Source organism: Silene latifolia, chromosome 10 (genome assembly GCF_048544455.1).
Source record: "Silene latifolia isolate original U9 population chromosome 10, ASM4854445v1, whole genome shotgun sequence".
Lineage (NCBI taxonomy): Eukaryota > Viridiplantae > Streptophyta > Magnoliopsida > Caryophyllales > Caryophyllaceae > Silene > Silene latifolia.
The window spans coordinates 143,337,501-143,353,403 of NC_133535.1; the positions used below are offsets into that span (position 1 = coordinate 143,337,501).

Genomic DNA, 15,903 nt, shown 5'->3' on the forward strand with positions numbered 1-15,903 from the left:
AAAGGTCTAATTGCGTCGACTCAATTAGACGGTTACAGTTAATTGTAGCATTTAATCAACAAAGACTATACTAGCATTAACCCAATAAATCGATCACTCTCCCTTCATAATTATGGATCCCCTATAGTCTTAGCATAAGAAAATTAGCTACTCATGGCCAACGAATTAACAATAACCAGAAATAGATAATTGAAATTCAACATAATAAAAGACTAAAGAGAATTGAATTAGAATAATTACGATAACTAATATAGAGAAGAAGGGATTAAAGCGATAGAAGGGATTAAAGATTTAAAGAAGGATAATAATACCAATACAATCTGAATCCGAGTAGCAAAAGTATAAGGGAAGAACAAAATCCAAAGGGCAGTCACAATTGATCCGAAAAATAAAGAAAATGAAGAACAAGCAGTCGTCCGTCCCCTCTACTGACTCCAGGGAATGAATGAATTGCTATTAGGTCTAAACTACTCTTATTTATACTAAGTAGTATCATTATTATTAACCAAATATAAGATAAGCATAAGATAAATCTAATTATACTCGACAATAACCTTCTCGCTGTAGCTAGTACTCGATCGAGCGATTTATCTACTCGATCGAGTACTTTTCCTGCTTTGCGCACTGAACTTCAAACGGCTGCCATTTCTTCGTTACTTGGTCAAACAGGGCGATTCCGGTGGCGTTGGAAAGCTAAGAGGACAAACTTTCATCTCCAATTGGAATAACCTGAATATCAGTTTTAGAACTCGAGATATGGCTCTCCAAACTAGGCACTAGCAATTTGAAGTTCTTCCCTTGCTCGCCTAGCTATCTTTCTTCTTTGCGCATCCAAAAATAGCTACATTCTTGCTCCAAATTCACTCTTCCTTCAAATGCATGCTAAACGGACGGTAAAAGGCTTGATTTCATTACTTTCTGGTTCATTCCTGCAAATAAGACAAAACAAACCAAAGTAGCATATTCGGGGCATTTCGTAGCAATAAACTACGATAATAACATAGAAATACGTGCATAAAAAGGCCTAAAAAGACTATATAAAATGCACGTATCAAAAAACCACTTTGGTTTTTCCTCTTATTTTACCTATTATACACAATAATGTAATTGTTGTTCATTCATTCATTCATCTCATCAAAATATTTTAGAGAGATAAAATATTTCTCCTTCCTTCCTCTCTTTCTCCTAACCGGTTTTAGGAGATAAAACCAAATATTTTTGGGTCAATTTTTCTACGAAATTAATATTGTACTAGTATTTATAATATTAATTTTAATTAAGTAGTGTGCTTTGGGTATTAAGCTTTGGGAGAGATCCTACACTTGGGTCTTTGTTCATCCATTGAGGAAAGCACAAGAACAAGAGAGAAGGAGATCTCTCTTGTGCCCTTATAAACCGAAAATCACAATGTAAGATGGAGATTTCTTCTTTATATTGTTTATAAGTTTGCATGCATAAGATCACCATTTAATTTTATGAGTAAATTAACAAAAACATATATGAATATGTTAGTATATAGATCTACTATTCCTTCAATCGGTATCGAGAGTCTTGGTTGTTTGCATGCAAATCGGTTAAAAGTTTTTCCGAGTTATACGATTAACATATAAAACTTGTTAAATTTGTGTTATTATGATATATCACGAAAATAATTTTGCATGTTAAAGTTTCTGGTCCTAAAATGTTTTTAGGATATTTTGGTTATTTTATGGATTTTATTGTTCATATTACATAATAATGACATTAAAAATATGATTTTATGAATAAAATGTCATTTTCGGACTAAAATTAGCTAAACTTCGAATTTTCCAGTGATTTTTGGATATGTTGTCACATATATTATTTTGAGATGACCTGTAAATGTTCATAATTTTTGGACTTCTTATGCTCGAAAAATGGATTTTTCATTATTAAAATCGATTTTAGGTGAAAAATAGGTTAATATGAGATAAATTTCGAATCTGGTCATAGAAATTTAGTATGTTGTCACATGAAATTTTACAAGATGTGTGTAAAATAATAGGCTATATTGAAGTCTTTTTGCATGATTTATGGATTTTTGAAGAAAAATAGCATAAATAGTGACTTAATTAGTGAAATATTAATAAAACATACTCCATGACTAAGGAAAAACGTCACATGTTGCATTTTATTATCTTTTTCAGATCTAAAATTGAAAAGTTGATGAATATAATTTTTTCCATGTTTTTATGATTATTTTGTTAAAAATCGATAAACCGCAATATTGTTTTTCCGGATAAATTTCGAAACTTTTAACCTACGTTTTTGAACATTATGAGTGTCATGGTATTTTTTCAGAATGTTCATGAGTTTAAATTTCAAATTTTTAATTTATTTGAAATTTTGTGATTTATTTGAAGTTTATAGCTTTTTATTATAATTTTAAGTCCATTTATGAACAAATGTTAGAAATATGAGTTAATTATGGTCAAATAATTAGTGAGGACTAAATTTTGAGTCCTAAGAGGTTAGGGTAATTAACTTATGCATAAATATGAATTTATGTAATTTTTGTGATTATAAAATGTTGAAATCACGCAAATCCGTAAAAACCGAGTAATATACGATATTGGCTATTTAAAGGCGATTTAGCATAAAATTGGGCATACTAAATTTTGAAATCACCCATACATATTATAATGCTGCATTTTCTTTATGATTGTCATAATTTTATTTTATGTAATTTTTGAATTATGTAATTTTTACTTAGTTTGGCCTTAGTTTTTAATTGGTATTACCCGAAATGTATGGGAATATCGATTCGGTTGTAATTTATTGTGATCTCGTATCACCGTTTTGTAATTAAATAGATTTATTTTATTTTAGTTACAAATGTATAATAGGAAATTATGTAATTTTAATTATTTCGGAGTTCCCAAAGACGGATTTCTTCAAGATGGCGATACATAAAGACGGTGTTACCTCGAGATGCGTGCTACAACCGAAGTTCAAGGGACCAATGGAGTTGGTTTCCGAATATGTAATAGTTAAATAGTTTTTCTATTTTAGGATGGCCATACTAGGATTTATTTTTTATGCGTTGCATTTTATTTATACTAGTTGGTTGTACGGCGTGCGATGCGCGCCGTCCCCCAAGTTATTCTAATTGTTTACGTTTCAAATGCGTAGTAACGAATCTTGATTTGGTTTGGTTTTCTATACATTTTGAGTTGTGATCACAATGAAATTGTTGTCGTTATAATTTTTTGGTTGTTCGAATCGATTGCAAATAAGATCACATTCATAAATATTTCGTATCTAACTTTGTTGGGAACCTGAATATACGATCTGCTTCGTTTGTCTATACACATTGAGTGTCGATCACAATGAAACTCTAGTTATATTATTTTGATGGTTAAATCAATTGCAAACAAAATTATAACCATTCGTAAATAATTTGTATTTAACTTTGTTAAGAGCATGTATCCGAATATAACTACACTTTTTGCTTAGATGGTTAATTGTTAAAGAACACAATTACGTGGACTACACAAGACATTAGTATAATATTGTACTTTGCAAAGTAACGTAAACATCACATCTCCTCCTCCCCTTCCTCCTCAATCGCTCTTCTCCATTTAGCTCTCCTCTTCCTTCTCCCCTTTTCCCCACCTTCCTCACCCACTACTTCATCATCCTCTTTATCTCCCTCTTTTCTCTTCAACGCAGTCGCATCCTAAACCACCTTTTCCTTTTCAACCTCGTAGTCCTCCTTCCCTTTCCCATTTCTCCTTCCCTATGTCCTCCTTCTTCTCTTTCACCTTCCTCCTCCCTTATACCTACTATGTTCCTTTAACCTCCTCTTATATATCCTCCATTTCCCCTCCTCTTTCCGCTTCTCTCGTTTTACTCCTCTCCTTTTTACGCTTCCACGCATATCTTCCCCTTTCTCCTCCCTCTTCCCGCCTCTTTCCCTTTCCTCTTATCATTCATATCCTTCGATTTCCCTCTCTACCCCATATTCTTTACCCCTTGCTCTCTTTATGGACACTATCTCTTTCCCTTTCCCCTCATCCGCATATCCTCCTTCCTCTTCTCCTCCTACTATTTGTCCTCCTACTATTTGTCCTCCTACTCTTACCCTTACCCTTAACCTTACCCCCCTTCCCCCTTTTCTACCTTATTCTTCTCCCTCTCCCCCTCGTCCGTCTCTTTCCCTCTCTCCTTTCTCTATAACATTGCCGCCTCATCCTCCTCCGCCTTTTTATCAACCTCCTTATCTCTTTTCCTATTCGTCCTCCCCCTTTTATTATTGTGGCTCCCTGCCTTCTCTTGTGTCTCCTCCGTCAATTTTCCTATGCTTCTTCCAAGAAAATGACATTTTGATTAAGATTGTCTCGACTAACTGATACATTAGTGAAAAGGAAACTTGATAGGTTTAATACATTTTTTTTTCTATTTATTTTAATTTCTTCATTTTAATCATTTCTCTTCCTATTACTACTCCTACTCCTCCTCCTCTTTCCCCTCATTCTACTCGCCCTTCCCTCCTTACCCCTTAATACTCTTCTTTCCCCAATTCATCTTTCTCTCACATTTTATCCTTTTTTTTTTCAACGTTTTGAGCCCTCAAACACCTTATCTCCTCCTCACTTTTCTACTCATACTATTCGGCATTCTCCCCTTACTCTTCCTATTTCTCCTCCAACTATTTGTCCTACTCCCCTAGCCCTTACTCCTTCTCATTACCTCATTCCTCACCCTTCCTCCTTCTATTCCCTTCGTTCCTCATCCCCTTCCCCTCGTTCTCTTCTTTCCCTCGTTTTTTTTCTCTTTAATGTTGCCATCACCTAATCATCATCATCCTCCTTCTTCTCAACCTGCTTGAAGTCCTTGTCTCCTTTCCTATTCCTCCCCCCCCTTGTATTTTCATGTTTCCTTGCCTCCTCATATGTCTAGTATCTCTATGCTTATTCGAAGAAAATGACATCCTGGTTACGACTGTATCTATTAACTGATACACTAATGAAATCGAAATTCAATACATTTAATAAATTCTATCTTTTAAGTGGAGTTTTCTTATAGTTTTTTTAAATTACTCATTATAATCACTTTTATTCATATTACTACTACTACTACTCCCTTTTTCTCCTCGTACTATTCGCCTTTTTTTTTTTCCTCTGACCAGTTCGTTCTCCTCCCCCTCTTTCCCCATACCTCTTCCTCTTTCTTATCCTCCTCTTTCTCTCCATTTCCTCTCCTGCAATACCCTAATTTATTCTTAATTGTTGACATTTCACAAAAGAATATACCGATGAATTCATTATTATCACAAATCCTGATATGAGACGTCACACAATAATGTTTATGTAAGATCATTCACATAATCTGGGTTGTTATTATTTACTTAACATATTGGTTTGCTGTTATTTTTTCGTATATTAAATGTTAATGTCACACACTAATCTAGCATAAGGCAATCTTTTAGAAAAGTTAATAGACTATTATTAATGTAACTCATTCTCTTAACCAAGTCTAATTATAAAACCTCGTAAGAGTCTAAACCAACTCCAAAGTAATCTAACTAACTTGAGCGAAGCTAATATTGACACAACGAAAGCAGCTACGCCAAATGTAAGAGTTCAAGACTACATAAACCAAAAGATCACATATGTTTTAGTCAATAAAACCTTCATTATTATTGTTTTCCTTCTAAAGCTCCTCTTTTCGTAAGCGCTATAAAGCCACCTCAATAGTTTATATATAAAGCTACAAAAGTAGTGATTAAGATTATGTACTACATAATTTCCCCAACCATGGACTCATTTCTATTTATCTAACCCGCAATCAATCAAAGGCAACCACTGTGATCTTGCATTTTTGAAATGGTTAAAATAAATATAACCTTTGGGACATAGAATTGGGACTTTGTCAACATCTTTCTTACCAAATATTTCAAGGAAGAGTTCCTTCTTTCCAGTTCCAAGTCATCAAAACTACTTAAGTTAGAACTTGAAAAGTGGTATTTATGCCTTCCCTACTTAATACTACAGCCTAATGCCTCTTGAGCTTTGGTGACTAAAGAGGAGACATGAATGGATCACCTCCACTTCATATAGGCCGTAATCATGTCCGTGCTTTCCTGAAAGGGAACTCCCTCGCATTCTGTTCAAACGATCTTCGTATTGAAAATATTTTGATGAGCTTTGGGCAGAAGAGTGATAAATACTGGCTCGCTTGGTATATCTTTCACGAGATTTCTTTAGCATTCTTTCCACCTGCAAAAAACACAAAGCTAATTGAAAGTCTGCCCTAGTTCAACCAATCATTAGTCAACATTTTGTCCAGAGTACTTCACCAACGGAGAAAATTAGTTAACTTTCAAGGCCAAAATTTAGGATACAACCATCTGTGATTTTTTAAGGGCATTTTACATGCAAACCAAGAAGAGGTATTTGGTGATTAACAGTTTAAGGGGAAAACATGTGGCAGCAAACCAGGGAGTGGGATTCAGGAATGAACATTTTACAGTAAGGTGTGATAGCAGACCAATAAGCGGAATTCCGGAATGAATAATTCACAACTTCACACTAAGGTCAAGAACAGTGTAAAAAAACACATCAAATTAATTTGCACACAATAAGCATTGTACTTATAACACAATAAACATTCTTTGGCATTCACAATAAGCATTGTCCATCTACCACGGCTTTCTCTACGACATTCACATTCATCTGCATACTGATTGGCCTGAGCTCCGGCACAATACTTGGAAGGCTGTCTACAAAACCTTCAAACATCATTTACGTATACATTTAATACCTAATAATAGAATAACCTAAACTAAAACTGAAAAATAAGTGAGAAAATGAAAAATAACTGGCTTGAAAAACCAATCACAAGATCGCCGAATCGAAACAAATCAAACTGAACATCAGAAATCGAAAATCGAAAATCTGAAGAAACAAAGGCCAAAACAAAACTCGAAAACCAGACCAATGAATAGCTCTTAATAATTGTCTCAACTTTTTTCTCAAACTTTTACTCCCTAACCGGTTTTTATCTTCCTGCATATCCCAACAATTCATTTCAAAATACAATTTGACAACAAAAAGGCTTATAAGAGTAAACTGGCAACATAAAGGCTTATAAGAGTGAACTGTAGAGATATATGAGGTAAATATTGTGCAATAACTACTCAAATAAGTAAATTAAAGTAGCTCATAAGAAGAAGTGTTACCTGACAAACTCAAACTATGAAGGTAGAATAACTTGAGTTACTTGATTTGATGTGAATACTATGCTACCACCACCTAATAATTGAATTGCCGAAACCAATCAAACCAAAGTGCAAAACAAATGTAGCAATTAAGATCAAACTGAAAAAAATAAGCTTAAAATAACTTACCCAAAAAAAACCACCACCTAATCACTGGAGCACCTAAAAAATCAAATGAAATCAAAATGAAAATCGAAAATCTAAAGAAGCAAGGGCAAGAAAGGAAATCGGAAATCTAAGCAATGAATTCATGGCAGCAACTACACTCCTACTTGTGGTACCCTTCCCTCTTTCATCATAATTGAAAAGGAAAATGGTAAGGCGGAAATGACAATTGGGGAAATGGAAAATGAGTGGTAAAAAGAGTGAAATGAAGGCCAGAGGGGAAGGGATAAAGGAGAAAATGAGTGGAGGTGAAAAAAAGAAGGTAAAGTAGAGCGTAGTTGAAAATCACGTGAGGGGCAGATGAGGCCCTGTTGTTTTGAACAGTTTAATTCTCGACTTCTTGTTTTTAAAATGTAACGGATATCCCATTGCACCGAAAATTCAATAGTCTTTGATATTGATGTATGATGGAATAGCAAAATGAATATCTGAACTCTATGCATAGAATAGTTTATAATTTTAAAGATGGTGTTTGCAAGTAAAGTAGTTGAACCGAATCCCGGAGAAAACAGGATAAGTGCTTAGTATGGTTACCAGTTGTGGACAGCTCCAATAAGGCATCCCCCGGTCATATATCACCTTAAGTGTGCTTGGTCCGTCATCTGAAGCAACATTCATCACCCACACATCCTTATCTTTAAGAGCAGCCGCAAATGAACCCAAATTGGTCTTATCCGTCATATTTCTCACAGTATTTGATTTAATCTTGGAGCCTAAAAGGGCTAGTTATCCACTCTCTGCCACCAAAGTTATTGTAATAAACCACAAACATCCTAGGAACAGCTTACATTACTAAAACGCGTATATGAAACGATGACCAATTCGATTCATAAACATACATTGACTTTTTCAAACATGTTGGCTGAATATCCAAAATCTGCAAGTCGAGGAGGCGGAGAAGTCAGCATAGCAGGCCATGGTGCTAATTTATTTCCTCCAGCCTTGTGGTCATTTATAAAGGTTGATGAAAACATTAGCTATGCTTATGATACATCAACATAAATTACTTTAAAGATGCATGCAGTAAAACATGATGTTGCATAGCAACTATTCCAATTAATAACGCAACTTTGAGAGATGTGTACTCGAAAAGTGTAAATCAGAAGAGTGACAAGATGTGTCCTATTCAGATTCTATCATTATTTCTAGTATTAATTTCCATCAACATATTTTCTTGAGCGAATACATCAATAAAGTAACAAACAATCTATGATGAAGTGGCGTTATTCATTAAGAATAATTCTCATCTACTACCCAGACGTTGATTGCAAAATTAATGGTATTAGATAATTAGAAAGACATCTAGAAATATAACCTAATCATGATACTCCTTCATATCCCCTGTTTCTTAACGATTCAACGTTGGAATCATTGCTCCTCATTATGCACTTCAAATTTGCATGCTCTTAATGACACCCCCATTAGGCCATTATCATGTGTATCTCTCATTTTGTTAATATACACATAGGTCCATGATATTAAATAAGGGTCGATCACACTGCATTAAAATGCTAATATGAAATTTGAGTACCAAACTTTTCACTAAAGTGTTCTTTTTCACAGGTGACATGCTCTTAAGACACAAACAACAATTAGATCAATAAAAGAAACCAAGAAACTTAAACCAAAAAAGGTATTGAACATTTAAGAACGAACAGCGGCAGGAATCAAACTAAGAGTACATGACAGAGCTAACTTACCTTAAGGGCAGCATAACGACCAAATGCTGCTCCGTTGGCATTTGGCATGCTCATTATATTCAGCTTCCAATAAACTGTCCTTCAGCTGTCGCCATTCAAATCTAATGGTGTAGCAGAACTGTCCACTGACTATTGTCACCAACAAATAAAAGATTGAGAATTAGGATATTAAAACAAGCTAATATTGCTAATTTAACCTACAACAATGTAAAATATAGAAGACACTGAGCAAAGTTGTAACAAAAGACAGCATAGGAGATACTTGGGGGTAAAAAAACACACAGATCACCTGATATATAAGGGCCATGCCATTTAGCGGAAATTGGCATGACTCTATTCCAAATGACTCCATGTTTACAGTAAAAGGCTGCAAAAATAACATTAAAAACAATAACAGTAAGCATACAAATAACAGTAGAAGCGAACCCTGGCCAAAAATAAATATATACCAAGAAGCGAACCTTGCCTAGAAACAAGGATTCATTATTCACTATTTCGGTTTGGCAACTACCAGTTATCGTAAAACATAATTTTCCTCATGAGTGACCATGCCCAAAACAAATAATATACTCCCCCATCCCAATCATTTGTTTACCTTTGACTAAAATACGAAATGAGACAGAGGGAATACTTTCCAACTTTGTGAATTGCTCGACTACTAATGATTCAATGTTATTCAATGGCAAGTGCCAAGTGGGTCAGTTAGCCAAACAAAAATGTATGCCTACGATCTCCTCAATGAGATCGCTTGGAAATATCACATTTGTTTAGGTATCAAACTGCAATAAATAACTAAATCACATTTGATAAAACTAAGTGGAAACTGATTAGTGACTTCTCCACAATCTCATCTAAGCTCTGTAGAACAGGATTGCGTTGAATTAGAAGCACGCTCTAATTTAATGCGATGAAGGTGATAAACTAAGAGCTCATCAGAGTCATCACACAGGTACCAGTTTCCACTGGTTGATGAAATGACTACTTAGCTTATTTACTATTAGCTTTGAACACCAAAAGAATAGACAACGCCACCACTTTCAACCACCATTGGCGCTGTCATCTGGAACTTCGACCTCCAATACCTCGCCAGTTAGTCAGTACCACCAAATGGATAGTACCCAAAGGATGAATTGAAAGCAACTACCCTAAAAGGGTAGTTGAAACCAACTACCCTCAAATCGGCAACATTCAAACCAAGTACCCTAAAATTGAATAAAACCACCTAAAATTGAACAAAACCATTTTGATTTCATACCTTTAGAAATTAAAATTCAATAGATCCCACAGCTGAGTTGTTTAAAATCAGCAAGATATCAATAATTGATAGAATAATTGAAAGATGAAGAAACAATTGCTATTTGCTAGAGGAAATAAATGAAACATGAAGAGGGGAGAAAAAGAGAATGAATGTTTGAAGACTGAAAAGAGAAATGAGTGGCTGACAAAGGAAGAGAGTACAAAAGGGTGTAAGATAACCCAAATAAAATGTGGTAAACAACTGGCCCAACCGACAAAAACCCCAAACAAACAGTAACTCTCCTATAGGACCGTCCTATGCTATAGGACGGGCCCAATAGGAGTTTTAGAGCCCACTTAAAGGAATCGAGAATAAAACACAAGCAACACCCAGGTCCTAGGCCATTTTGGTGCATTGGCCTCACCCTTCATCTTCATCACTTGTCATCGATCTCATTGCCATGAACCTTATCCCCGCCACCTCCCCAGTCCAACCCTATCACGACATAGCCCCCGACAATCACCGATCCTACCACCTTTATGGCCACTCATTCATTCTTTCCCCAATAATTTGTAACAACAAAGATAATGATTTGACCTTTCCCTAATAGTAGGTCGGGAAGTTCACAGCAATGGAGATGCCCTCTTCCGACACACGGTAATGATGATTACCAATATCTAGGTTTGAAATCTATTGGTTTTAATTTGATTACTTATGGATTTCTGATTTTAAAATTGAAATTCAATACTTCTAAATTTTAACTAACGGTTTTAACTTGAATACTCGTGTTTTTATATTAACGACTTTGAATTTTAAGTTGAAAATAATGGATTTTAGTATACCTTAAATCTTTACTACATACTTTGGTATGTGATTTTAACGAGTTTACAAAGCTACTAATATTTTTAATTTCAAAACCCCCAATTTTAACTTGAAAACCTCGCATAGTTATGAAGAAAAGTCAAGTTATTATTTTTGTTACAAATGTAGAATATTGCTTAATCATTACCATCTAATGATTTTATATAATAAGTACCGATTTTAATTTAAAAACCGAATATTTAAATAAGAAATCATAGCCTTTATTAGATGAATATTTGTACGGAGAAGATATGCGAAGAGCGTCTTCAGCGTCGTCTGAGACTAGATTTTTAAGGTGATATTAATGGTTGGAAATTGGGATAATGAAGCTAGATGTTCAGACCATATCAATGGGTGGGATAATAATGTAGTAGGAGAGGAGTTGAGAACTGTGGAGAGCAGCGTACAATTGTATAAGTAGTGGGGAGGGAGTTTTTGATGTGATATTCTTACTTATATAATTGGGCTTCTAGTTAATGGGTTGGTCTTATGCTAAAAGACCGCCCTATAGAACAATTTGTGCCAAACAAATGCAAAGAGTTCAGCTGTTCATTAGGATATGTAAACTGATTAAGTAAGGCCCAAATCACCCGTACAAAACAACCCGACCCAATTCCATAACACTATTCATTATAGAAGTTACTATTCATTAGTGAATAGTAAACTGATTAAGTAAGGCCCAAATCACCCGTACAAAACAACCCGACCCAATTCCATAACACTATTCATTATAGAAGTTACTATTCATTAGTGAATAGTAACATGGGTGCTCTCACATTTAATAAAGGTGTTAGATGTCACATGCATCGCTAAATCGCCATAACTAAAACATGCATCATCTTTCATCGAGTTTATCGACCGTGTCAAATACAATTATCGTAGTTCACCGCTTTAGTTCACTTAAAACGTGATAGATAATAAATTGACATGACCTCTCGCTAAAACAATCAATTGAGACATAGCCTTACCAAAGAGTAGAAACCATGAAAACCTATTTCGTGAGGGAGTGCACTCGGCCACACCGGAGTACAAACCTTGTTACGTAGGGGAAGTGGGTGATAAATGTCTATCCACCGAATTAATGTTGATAAGGGATGAATCGGCCACACCGTGCCCAAGTAAATGTGGGTTTGGATCATGGACACATTTATTCGAAATTTGGATTGAACTCAACAAAAGTTTTTCGATAAGGGTTTTATCGGCCACACCGTCCCCTTATTGAATGTGTTTTGGGCTAAAGATAAATGTTAATGTAATATTATCGACCAAGAGTTCTAAAAGTAGAATCGATTAAACGTTAATCCACCGAGTTATATTGATAAAGGATGAATCGGCCCCACCGTGCCTAAGTCGATATGAATTTGGGTCTTGGAATCATTTATAATAGTTGGGTAGAGGTCACTATATAAATGCTCATATCTTGTTAGTTATTTACAAGTATGATATTAAAAGACAAATGTTAATATTTCCTTTTCCTCCATATTTGTAGTTCATTACAATGAATCCATCAAATGCTACCGCACCGATAACTATTGAGTCTCACCACAATGTTTTTGACGACGTTTGCTCCAACAATGATTTCGACACTACTAGAGAACTTCATTTTGGGATAGGTTCGGATGGAAACCTTAACTTCATCACCTCTTCTAAACCACCTACTACTACTAGATCTCGTGTGAGCCCGTCTCAGGAAGACTACCTCATACAATCTATAGGGTCTTTGTCTCTGGAAGATAAAGATGCCAAAACTAGTGGGAGCTCAAGCAATCAAGTTCTTGCTTCAAAGGGCAAAAAGTTCAAGAAGAAGGGAAAGAAAATCAAAAACTTCAAGCAAGTTAATGATGAGTGCCATTATTGCTATGGCATGGGACATTGGCTTAGGAATTGTCCCATATATTTGCGAAATATAAGGGAAGGAATCATCGTTCCAAAAGGTAAAATTCCTAAAGAAATTTATGTTATTGATATAAATTATACTTCCACTACGACATGGGTACTAGATACCGGTTGTGGTTCTCACCTTTGTAATCATTTACAGGTTTAAGAGATGTGGAGAGGCTTAGCAAGGGAGATGTGGATCTACGCCTTGGAAATGGAGCTCGAGTAGCGGCCGAATCCAAAGGAACTTATGTTCTAGCTTTGCCTAATGGATTTGAGTTGTATTTACATAATTGTTTTTATGTGCCTACACTCTCTAAAAACATTATTTCAATCGCCATGCTAGACATGGACGGTTTTTGTTTTGTCATTAAGAACAATCGTTGTACTATTTTAAGGAATGATCTGGTTATAGGCCAAGCTTCTTCCATCAATGTCATTTACATTTTAGAGACCTCAAATCCGACTAATGATATTTATAACATTCAATCAAAGAAACTCAAATCAAGTGACCCAAGTGAAGCGTTCATTTGGCATTGTCGATTAGGTCACATAAACGAGAATCGCATCAAAAGATTAATTTCGACTAATGTGATTACACCATTTGATTATCAATCATATGGTACATGCGAATATTGCCTACTTGGCAAAATGACTCGTAATCCTTTTAGTGGTAAAGGGACACGAGCTAGTGAACTATTGGGACTCATACACACCGATGTATGTGGACCAATGAGTATCACCGCTCGTGGTAATTATGACTACTTTATAACCTTCACCGATGACTTGAGTAGATATGGGTATATCTATTTAATGAAGCATAAGAGTGAAGCGTTTGAGAAATTCAAGGAATTTCAAAACGAAGTAGAGAACCAATTGAACAAAAGGATTAAGGCACTATGATCCGATCGTGGTGGAGAATACCTTAGCCTTGAATTTGATTCACACTTGAAAGGTCGTGGTATTATATCACAACTTACTCCACCCGGAACACCACAACTTAATGGTGTTGCCGAAAGGAGAAATCGAACCCTACTTGATATGGTTCGATCCATGATGAGTCAAACCGAGTTACCAAACTCGTTTGGGGATTTGCGATTCAAACCGCAATTAGATCTTTAAACAATAGTCCCACAAAGTCCACTGAAAAGACTCCATGTGAGATGTGGACGGGAAGGGTTCCCAATATATCCTATATGAAGATTTGGGAATGTGATGCTTACGTCAAGTCTAAGAGCGACACCAAGCTTGCCCCAATATCCGAAAAGTGAATCTTTGTAGGTTATCCCTTAAACTCACGAGGTTACTACTTCTACAAACCTCAAGAAAACAAAGTGTTTGTGTCTTGCGAGGCTGTCTTCTTAGAAAGAGAATTTATTTCTAAGAGACAGAGTTGGAGAAATTTTGTACTTGATGAAGTTCAAGAGCCAAAAACCGAGGTAGAGACGCAAGAAGATGTTCCTTCATCGTCTAATGCGGTTGTCCCTCCTCCACTTAGAAGAACGGGCCGAGTTATACGCCATCCCGATCGATATGTGGGACTTATCGAAGAAGATGGAACACTCGATGTATTGCTTATAGAAAGTGACGAGCCCGCCACCTACAAGACTGCAATCTCTAGTCCAAATTCCTCCTTATGGCTTGAAGCCATGAAGTCCGAAATGGATTCTATGCATGAAAACCAAGTTTGGGACTTGGTAGATTTGCCTAAAGGGGCAAGACCCCTTCAATGCAAATGGATATTCAAAGTCAAGAATGGCATAGAAGGACATGACGATGTCTACAAAGCTAGGCTAGTGGCAAAAGGATTTACCCAAGTCCAAGGTCTCCATTATGATGAGACATTCGCCCCCGTAGCCATGCTAAGATCCATACGGATTTTGTTAGCGATTGCCGCATTTCATGATTATGAAATATGGCAAATGGATGTCAAAACCGCTTTTCTAAATGGGCATTTAGAAGAGGAGGTGTACATGATACAACCCGAAGGTTTTGTTGATTCTAAAAATCCTAACAAAGTGTGCAAGCTTAAGAGATCCATTTATGGTCTTAAGCAAGCATCTAGAAGTTGGAATCATCGATTCAATCATGTTATAAAGGAAAATGGTTTCACTCGAAGTGTTGAGGAACCATGTTTATACATGAAATTTAGTGGGAGCAATGTTGTGTTCCTAATCTTGTATGTCGATGACATACTACTCATTGGAAATGATATTCCAATGTTGTCTTCTGTTAAGAAGTGGTTAGGTAACCACTTCCAAATGAAGGATTTAGGAGAAGCACAACGCATATTAAGTATCCGGATTCATAGAGATAGATCCAAGAGGATATTGGCACTAAGTCAAGAATCTTATGTTGAGAAGATTCTTCGACGGTTCAGTATGGACAAATTTAAAAGGGGTTTGGTACCTATGGTAACTGAGACTATATTGAGCAAGACTCAATCTCCCTCCGAACCCCATGATGTTGAACGCATGAAGATGATCCCTTACGCTTCCGCTGTCGGATCAATCATGTACGCCATGATATGCACACGTCCTGATGTCTCGTATACCTTGAGCATGACGAGTAGATATCAAGGAAATCCAGGTGAGAGTCACTGGATTGCTGTCAAGAACATCCTTAAGTACTTGAGAAGGACTAAGGATTCTATCTTAGTGTTTGGAGGAGACACCGAACTCCGTGTTAATGGATACACGGACTCAAGTTTTCAAACAGATAGAGATGACATGAAATCACAAGCTGGTTTCGTTTTCATGCTCAATGGTGGTGTCGAAATGGCGGAGAAGCTTCAAGGAAGTCGTGACCGCGGATTCAACAAC

The 15,903-nt window shown here is 35.9% G+C and overlaps 1 long non-coding RNA gene across 5 annotated transcripts; it reads right to left on the reverse strand.

The window, feature by feature from the left end:
• Positions 1 to 5,881: 5,881 nt before the first annotated feature.
• On the reverse strand, positions 5,882 to 10,566 carry LOC141606117 (uncharacterized). 5 transcript variants are annotated; one of them, XR_012526578.1, is made up of 7 exons: positions 10,361 to 10,565; positions 9,395 to 9,472; positions 8,245 to 9,234; positions 7,940 to 8,142; positions 7,370 to 7,402; positions 7,202 to 7,274; positions 5,882 to 6,239 (listed from the first exon to the last, which is right to left on the reverse strand). It is a non-coding gene; the product is annotated as an uncharacterized LOC141606117 (long non-coding RNA). The 5 variants fall into 5 exon arrangements; XR_012526579.1 differs by having other exon boundaries at positions 7,940 to 8,346; positions 9,106 to 9,234; positions 10,361 to 10,560; XR_012526577.1 differs by having other exon boundaries at positions 7,940 to 9,234.
• Positions 10,567 to 15,903: the final 5,337 nt, after the last annotated feature.